The sequence below is a fragment of the Ascaphus truei genome, unplaced genomic scaffold (genome assembly GCF_040206685.1).
Source record: "Ascaphus truei isolate aAscTru1 unplaced genomic scaffold, aAscTru1.hap1 HAP1_SCAFFOLD_1166, whole genome shotgun sequence".
Classification (NCBI taxonomy): Eukaryota; Metazoa; Chordata; class Amphibia; order Anura; family Ascaphidae; genus Ascaphus; species Ascaphus truei.
The window spans coordinates 78,779-88,169 of record NW_027454035.1 but is presented as its reverse complement, the minus strand read 5'-3'; the positions used below and the strand labels follow the sequence as shown (position 1 = coordinate 88,169).

The following is a 9,391-nucleotide window of genomic DNA, read 5'->3' as shown; positions in this document are numbered from 1 at the left end:
TAGAGGGCATGTGGTAGAGGGAGAAGAGAAGATGATTAGCTTCCAGCTCTGTAAGAGAAGAAAAGGAGTCAAATGCAGAAGGAGAATTAGGTAGAAGGAGAGAAGGGGGAAGGGACAGAAGGAATCTCCTTGTGGGTGGCATCCACCTTGCCTCTGAAGTAGTCAAATGCTTGAGGAGAAGTGAAGGAAGGATGGCAAGTGTGAGAAGAAGGTTAGTGGAGGGAGTCAAATACAGGGGAAAAAAGACAGCGTAAATTAAATTTGTGTGTTGATGAATGTGGAAAAAAAAGTAGTGTGGTTTGGCCCCAGAGAGCAGCTTTATACAGGACTGGAGACATTTTTACTGTAGAAAAATCAAACATCAAGTGTGAGATTTCCTTCATAGGCATTAAGAACAGCGAGTGGAAGTGTGATGAACATGTTTGGGAATTTAGCCAAGGGTGTGGGTTAGAGGGACGAGTGTGTCAGAGCTTGAAGGGGCATATAGAGGATAGCATTGTAAGAGTTAATAAGATTGTCAGTTTAAGCAGAAAGAGAGAGAGAGAGAGCAGAGAGGTTAGAGTAGATGTCAGAGGAGAGTTTAATTAAGCAGAGGAAAATCAGTGGGACAGGTAAGATGGGGTGAGGGGAATGACTGATTGTGAATGATGAGAGCAGAAGAGGTCATGTACAACTAGAGCCTTGTTAGTCAGAGAACGGACATTCCAGAGGGCATAGGAGAAGGGAAGAGAAAAGTAAGGAAAGGAATGTGGATTACATTAGATAGGTTAACACTCTTAGCAGGGAGGCAGAGGCAGGGAGACCCGATGTGTATATGAGCAGGTTCAAGATTATAAGAGATATCCCACACATCAGCAAACATAGAAGGAGACACAGAGATAGGTGTAGAGAGAGCCAGAGATAGCTCTATGTAGAGAGAGAGGGACGTAGAGAGAATGAGACAGATAGGCGCAGAGAGAGGGGGCGCAGAAAGAGGGGGCGCAGAGAGAGAGGGGGCGCAGAGAGAGAGGGGGCGCAGAGAGAGAGGGGGCGCAGAGAGAGAGGGGGCGCAGAGAGAGAGGGGGCGCAGAGAGAGAGGGGGCGCAGAGAGAGAGGGGGCGCAGAGAGAGAGGGGGCGCATAGAGAGAGGGGGCGCAGATAGAGAGGGGGCGCAGATAGAGAGGGGGCGCAGAGAGAGAGGGGGCGCAGAGAGAGAGGGGTGCAGAGAGAGGGGGCGCAGAGAATAGGATGTACATGAGTGCTTTTCATTGAGCAGTGCAGAAATAGCTGCAATAGAGGTCTGTACAAATGGTGCAGTGTGTAGACACATGCAAAGGTAGGGGAAGGAAAGAGGAGAACATGTGGATAAAAGCAGGAGTGTGGAAGTTAGAGAAATTAGAAAAGTTTAACAGAGGAGTGAGGAAACAGCAAGCAGAGAGAACAAGAGAGAGGTTACATTGGGATGACGTTCTGTGGTAGAGAGAAAATGCTAGGAGAGAGCTTTCAAATATTAGAGGACATGACTTGAGGGAGCAAATGTATAAATCAAAACCTGAGGGGGAGGTATAGCACGAAAGCTTGCACAGCAGATTATAGTCTTAAAGTTGCGTGTACCTGTCAGGGCATTCAAGAAGGTAAATTCTCACAAGTGCAGAGTTCATGATGAAATGCTGAATCCAGTTCCCCTCCAATTTAATTTTAATATAACTTATCCATTCTTCATTACTGCAAAAAGCAAACAAAACAAAACCACATTGCATTACTATTTTCAAAATGGATTGAATGGCATATTCAACAGTGACTGTGTGATGCCAATATTCCCCACTCACTCGTAGTGAAGCACTTATTGTACTAGTGTTGAAAGTAGGCCGGTAGAGTCAGGTACGCAGTACTGATAAAACAATAAGTGCGCGTCGTAAGTACCAGCTCCGCAACAGTGCGGGCATCACATTAGTGACGTGGATGAACATATATGGATAAGCCCATATTAAGGCATCACGTGACCAGAGCCGTCACTGACTGGGTATACGTAAAGACGCAGGGAGATGCAAGGAAAGGGAGGGAGAGAGACAGGGAGAAGATGGGAAACGGAGGGAGGCACGGATGGAGAGAGGGAGTTCTTCCGAGCTTCTGCTGGCCTCTCTCTTTCACTGGTGCATGCCGGGAGCTGGTCCCAACATCCACAAAGTGTGTGTGTATTATTGGTTGTATTTTATGGGGGTAGGAGGGTAGTGTGTATATTGTGTGTGTGGGAGTATTATATTGTGTGTAGAGGTGCAGAGGAGAGTACTAGATTGTGTATCTTGTGTAAGGGTGTTGTGTATATTGTGTTTGGAGCTATAATATTATTGGAGAGATTAGTATTGAGGAGGTATTATAGTGTGTATTGTGGGGAGTATTAGTGTGTGTATTGTTTGTGGGTGACAGATGCTGGGGTATGCAGCAATCCCTGCACTGAGGTCCGAGGCGGCTCTGCATCGCTCGCACGCACTGTGGATGACCAAGCATGTGGCCATGATAATCATGGCCTTAGAGGGATGAGTGTGTCAGAGCCTAGAAGGGGCATATAAATATATAATGGAGGAGGGAGGAGGGAGGAGGAGGAGATGATAGCATTGTAAAAGTTAACAAGATAGTTAGTTTAAGCAGAAAGTGAGGAGAGGTTAGAGATAAGGGTAGATGTCAGAGGAGAGAGTTCAATTAAGCTGAGGTATCGAGTAGGACAGGGGTGAGGGGAATGAGAAGTGGTGGATGATGAGAGCAGAAGAGGTCATGTACAAATAGACCTTGTTAGTCAGAGAGCAGACATTCCAGAGGGCACGTGAGAAGTGAAGAGTAAAGTGAGACATGGAATGTGGATTACATTAGATGGGTTAATACGCTTAGCAGGGAGGTGGAGAGAGAGAGGCAAGAGGCAGAGAGTGGTGTAGGGGTTGAGGAAGAGATGTTGCATGTACCTTATCAGAACATTAAAGAACATCAATTCACACTGGTGCAGAGTTGATGATGATTCCAGTTCACCTCCAATTCAATTTTAACAGAACTTTTTCATTCTTCATTACTGCAAAAAAAAAAGTATAAAACATTGCATTACTATTTTCAAAATGGATTGAATTCCCCCAACAATAACTATGTGTTACCAATATATCCCTCTCAGTCCCACTGCAGCACATACTGTACCAGTGTGAAAGTAGGAAGGTACACAGTAACGGTAAAACAATACGTGCCGGTACTATGCACCATATGAATTATAAGGGGATGTAAATCTCCCAGTCTCTCTCCATATCCGCAACAGAGTGGGCTCCGGTCAGTGGCATGGATGCCCATGTATGGATATGCTCATATTTGGGCATCCCATGTCACTGACCGGAGCCGGCTCCGAGTATAGGGATATATGCGGAGACGCAGAGGTGCAAGGAAATGGGAGGAGGCACGGTGAGAAACAGGGAGAGACCACAGGAAGATAGAGGGCAACAACTTCCACAAGGTACGTGTATGTGTATAATTGTTTGTATTTTGTGCAGAGGGGGTAATTTCAGATAAAATACAATTCTCCACCCTCTACGAAACAATTCCACTTTGTTCAGTAAGCCAGAAAGTCTTGGTCCCATGGGGACTGAATTTTAATGCAAATAAGGTCCTTAATACACAAGTAAAGAATATAGTTACTTATTCTCTACTGTAAGAAGTGCCACATTGCCCACTATTTGGGTCCTGTGCCCAGATTGTGACCATGCATGGCAGAGGTGAGATTCCACCAACACCAATTTGCTACACTCTCCAAGAGAGATAATTGTGGTCAGAGGTGGAACTAGGGGAGGGGGTGAGCAGGGTCACTGCCCAGGGAGTAACCTGACAGGGGGCACGGACATCTCATTTAGTGCATATGGTGCGGCACTGCATTGATTGACCGGTCAATCTGCACTGCTGCCTGTCACAGTGACATCATGATCGGGCACTGTGATCAGCTATAGCACTGACCCAGGTGAGATAGTTCAGCACTTTACAAGGAGGGAACAGATGTTGTGGGTGACAGATGCTGGGGGTAGGCCAAGACTGTTGGCCAGAGTAACGTGGAGACTTACTGCACTCTGCATGCCCATCCTCTCCCTGACATCAGGGGAAGGAAGTGGCCCTGGGGTGTGTGTAGGTATGCCAGATGTCAGTGTATGCATAAGTAAGTATGTCTGTGTAGTGGGAGGTGTAGGGGCGTTAAGCTGGAGGACTTAAAACAGGCACACATCTCACTTCGCTGCGGACAATTTCCCTTTGCATAAGATTCTTGTGATTATGTCAATGATGATCAATAACTGCATCATAACACAGCTGCTCTATACAGAAGATGTACTTGCTATCAATGGTCATGGAGGTAATACGTCACACAATGTACAGATATAGCAAGGATTATTTCTTCCTCTGGTGCATTATGGCATTATGATGGGAAATGTTGTGAGATTCTGCATTATCAGCATCACTGAATCTTTTGGAAATTAAGTGATATTCTATGTTTTAATGCAATATTATGGATGATCAGCCAGTAAAATAATAAAAGCTTTCTGTATCTGTAGCCATGCTCTACCCATGATGTGCTGAATCAATGACTGCAGAGAGATTCAGAGTGGTAAACATGACTGGAACGCATCTCTAAATAATGGGCAGCAAAGCAGTGCAGAATAGGAGGTGAAAGTATTTAAAATGGAAGACCCTTAGCAGCTGTGTGGGGAGTAGACAGTACAGACTGACCAAGTAAATGGTAAAAGGAGTAACTTCAACATTACTTGGCTTTGTTCTCCACATTGAAGCTTTCCTCCTCTTTACATCACTAATACTGATGCCATGTGTAACCTGTACTGAGAGTTATATAATCTACTGGCCTAGATGAAACCATGTGATGCAAACAGGATCCATCCCACTCCAGATTCATAGAATTGAACCACCTCAACCTTTCATAACAATCACATAGAACTGCAGCTGTGCGCTACTGCACATGTTCTTGTTATGAATGGTAGTAGATGTGGTCCTTGGGTCTTTACTTCATACTGTAGCCACACTCTACTCATGATGTATTGAATCAATGAAAACTTGCATGGTTCAGATCACAGGAAGGGGTAGAGTAGAGATGAAAATGTTCAATGTGAAACCCGTAGCAGCCGGATTGTGTGGAGTCAATAAAACGACAAATACTAAATGGTAAATGAGAAATATACACATTGCTTATCTGTCTCTGTGTAGTAATTTTCATTCTGTTCAACTGTCCTTCAAATTTTCTCTTTTGCAAGAAAAGGAACACATGGCTTCAATATTCACTTCTGTTCTGCAGTCATCCCTCCTGAAATAAAAGTTAAGCATTGCATTGTTATTATGATAATACATACAATAAACCTTGCTCCAAACCATTTGATGCAAAGCAAATCCACCTCCCACCCACAGCTGTGCTCCGTCTAGAGCATGCATGTCAAACTCCAGTCCTCGAGGGTCCCAAACAGGCCAGGTTTTCAGTAGGGATATCCTGAAAACCTGGCCTGTTTGCTGCCCTCGAGGACTGGAGTTTGACATCCTTGTTCTTGAGCTTCTACCACGCAAGTCATCCATGTGAGTGACACTGTACTGCAGTCCTGGTCTGCACACAATCTACTGAATCAATGACATCACACTGTAAAGGCAATCTACAAGATGTATTAGTTGTCCACACTTCCGAAATGTTACTTTTATGTCCAAATCACTTATTCCCATGACCTGATATTTGTATTTGTTATTTATAGGATTTTCACATGTATTACTACTGTGAAACGCTATATACATTAATAGTGCTATATAAATAAATACATACACATTTATATATAATAATAATAACAGCATGTTCTTTTAAAGCGCTGCTAGTTTTACGTAGCGCTATACAGAGACATTTTGCAGACACAAGTCCCTGCCCCATAGAGCTTACAATCTATGACATTGGTGCCTGAGGCACAGAGGATATGAAGTGACTTGCCCAAGGTCACACACACACAAATATATATACATAAATATATACATATATACACACACACACACACACACACACACACACACACACACACACACACACACACACACACACACACATATTAAAACTAACACAGAAAAAAAGAATCCCCTGAATAGCACTCTAACATACACAAATTGTATCAATAAAGGTTTATTAATCACATACACATAAATGGTTAAAATGAGGAGCAGTGGTGACCTACAAAGCTGTTATAAACTGAACCTTAAGGTGTGGGGAAAAATGCTACACTGCAGTAATAAGTACAAAGTATGTAAATAAAGTGTAGAGGCAAGAAATATATGGAAATGAGAACACTCAGACCGGCCGGTCAAGTACTACCTAAGTTGAAGCCCCCTGTGTGAAGTGCTTGTATGAAACTAGTGTATAACTAACAAGCAAATGCTTGTCCGGGGGCTTAACATATAGACAGTTGATAGATGTATTTGAAGTTGCATATTCTGTGCCGTGGATTAATCAGTATACTGAAAGCAACTGAAGATGGTACAGTAGCTGTGATAGGTTGGCCTCATAGCTCCTCCTTCAATGGAGGAATCGGCTCACGGAGCACTTAAATCCCTAAATGCCCACAGAAAAAAATAAGCATGCAGTACTTAAAGTGAAAGTAAAATGAGAAATGAAATAAAATAAACACACACATTGAAAAATCACTCACCCGACCGAGAGCGCCTTCTACAGAGCGCTGTACCACTGCTCAGCTAGCAGCTAAAACTGTCTCATTTTCCCACCATTGAAGTTTACACATGTCCACGCCCCACTCTAACAAGACGCTGTGTACGGAAGCTCGCAGGAGACAAACTAGTGAGAGAAGGTGTAGCTGCTAGCCACACTCCACGAGGTGCATTGTGGGAAATGTAGTTCTTTGCCTGCTAGCTTCTCTGACTGGTTACTGATTACGTGATGTCACTAGGGGCGGGATTAGTGTGTTGCAATGTAACGGCCCGGCTGTATGATTGTCACAGAAGGGGGGAGCCTGAGAATGTCACGGATTTAATTACACATGTAATGATGTAATAACACAGCCATGAACTAAGCCAGTATACATATGGTCATGTGATATTTATAATGCATTTATTAACATTATTGTGTGGATTTGGGCTGAATTAAACTTGTATGGGATTGTCACTTTAATATCACAGTACCACTACTGTTTAACACTTATAATGACCTCCTGATTACAGATTATTAGGGACAGACTTAAAAAGGCCTGTGTAAATATTTATTATAGAGTGGCCTCTTTACTTTATAATATCAGGGAGTATCAGACAGGCCTGTGTTTATTTTTAATATACATTAGGGTGACCTGACTCCAGATTATTGGCCTTTCCCTCTGACAAATGCATATTTTCCTATACTGTGTTAATTTTGTTAGAACAAAATAAATATTCATGCGCTAAATGACAGTACCAGTGTGAGTCCCAATAAGAAGTAGTGAGGTAAAAAACCATGGTACCAGCAACATATGTAACTGATGGGGAGGGTGCTAAAATATATGGAGTGTGGCGTCCTGATTGCTAAATGAGGTGTATTATATCATAAGTGCATATAACAATATCCCTCATAGCAATCTATTAAGAACCAACAAGAACTAGGTAGCACAATAATCAGTGCTGCAGTTATAGCCTAATAATAAGTATATATATATATATATATATATATATATATATATACTGCTGCGGCCAAGTTTATTCGAGCATTTGCCCGTTCTTGGCCGCAGCAGTAGCCTGGCGCGCGCCCGAGAGTGACGGGCGCGCGCCGAAGCAGCGGAAGAGCGCCCTCCGATCGGGGCGCTCTCCCTACCGCTGCCGGGTCCGCCGGGTCCCCCGGAACCCCCTGCCGCTGTCCCGCGATCGCGGGACACCAGGGCTCCCTCGGGGAGCCCCTGGACGCGCGTGCAGGGGGCGCACGCTCCCGAAGACGCGTGATCGCGCGTCTATGACGCGCGGCACGCCGAGGGGCGGCCACTAGCAAGCCGGGAAATCTCCCGGCTTGCGGTACCGGCCACACTCGAATAAAGTGTGTCGGTACTATATATATATATATATATATATATATATATATATATATATATATATATATATGTAACCCATATTCCCCCACCCAATCGCAGATAGGGTGCATGTGAGGGGAGCTATATGTATTACCCAGTGTGGTGCTTTACCTGTGAGGCTCACAGGAGGCCTGAGCCTCCGCCAATGAGAGCCTGGGGTGTATCCTCCTGAACAATACTATATGGTGCAGCGCCTCCACCTGTGATGGCTCCAAGCAGAGCGGGAGTTGTTCCTCACAGGACAATAATATAATATCACGCACACAGCATATAAAAGAACAGTGACTTTTCTAACAGTAACATAACTATGCATGTCATACATTAAGTGTCTCTCTTCTAGGAGACACAGTAACTCACGTGTCTCGCAGGATGCAACCCCTCACCGTGTACCCACACCATGTCCAACTCCCCACACCACAACCCCACCCCCAAAGTAAGGTATGTGTGTGTGTGACTGCACAGCCACTATGTACTGATTTATAGTTGGTGCACTTATGGATGTTACCTGCCGAGCGCTCCAGCGCTAGGACCTGCAAACAGACTTCGCAAAGGATCCGACGGTGAAGATACGTCAGGGTTACCTTCCAGGGCGATCCCACCCGGTTGGTTGCTGCTGTGCTTGAAGAGGTCTGATCCTAAACCTCTGTAATGGTGCTGCGACAGTCTCTGCTTCCTTCACTTCTCTCTCTCTCTAAAGTGACAGGTTCCTGTACTAGGGCCTGTCCCTGTGACCACCCACCCTCACTAGTGGGAAGTCAGGGCCTCAACTCTAGCCTGGGGATTTCTGGCCTAGGGCAGAATCTCGCAGCTCTCTGCCCACCTTCTTTCCCCCTTTGTCCCCTAAGTCTCACTCACTCATGTGCTTCCCAGTCTGCTTCCTGACTGCACAAAACAATGTATCAAATTCCCTGCTGCAGAGAATCTGCAAGTCTCAGTGGCTGGTTGGTTGCAGGTGACAGGGAACATAGGGCATTCACCAGAGGCTGCTGGGGGATGTAGTCCACTCAGAACCTCTTTCCTATGGGGACTGTGTGCGCGGTCTCTACTGCACCTGTGCAAAGCTGTAGTGGCCACCGCTACACATAACTGCACCTGCGCAACCTACCAGATCTCCTGTACACTTGTAATGGCCACCACTACCCTTGCCAACCTCTGCGTATTGCGCGAACCTCGCACCAAACACAACATGGCCGCTGTGGCTATCTGCGCATGCTCGAGCATCAGGGCCCCCGACGGCGCCGGCACAGATAGCGGCGCCAACTGGGAAAAGTCGCCATCCCCTTCCCCCACTGCCACAGGGGTAAGGCAAGGGGCAAAGG

The 9,391-nt window shown here is 45.3% G+C and overlaps 1 long non-coding RNA gene across 1 annotated transcript; it reads right to left on the bottom strand.

Annotated features, from left to right (window-relative positions):
- Positions 1 to 1,607: 1,607 nt before the first annotated feature.
- On the bottom strand, positions 1,608 to 6,788 carry LOC142475340 (uncharacterized). Its single transcript, XR_012790887.1, has 4 exons — positions 6,678 to 6,788; positions 5,189 to 5,308; positions 2,937 to 3,040; positions 1,608 to 1,704 (listed from the first exon to the last, which is right to left on the bottom strand). It is a non-coding gene; the product is annotated as an uncharacterized LOC142475340 (long non-coding RNA).
- Between the last annotated feature and the right edge of the window lie 2,603 nt (positions 6,789 to 9,391).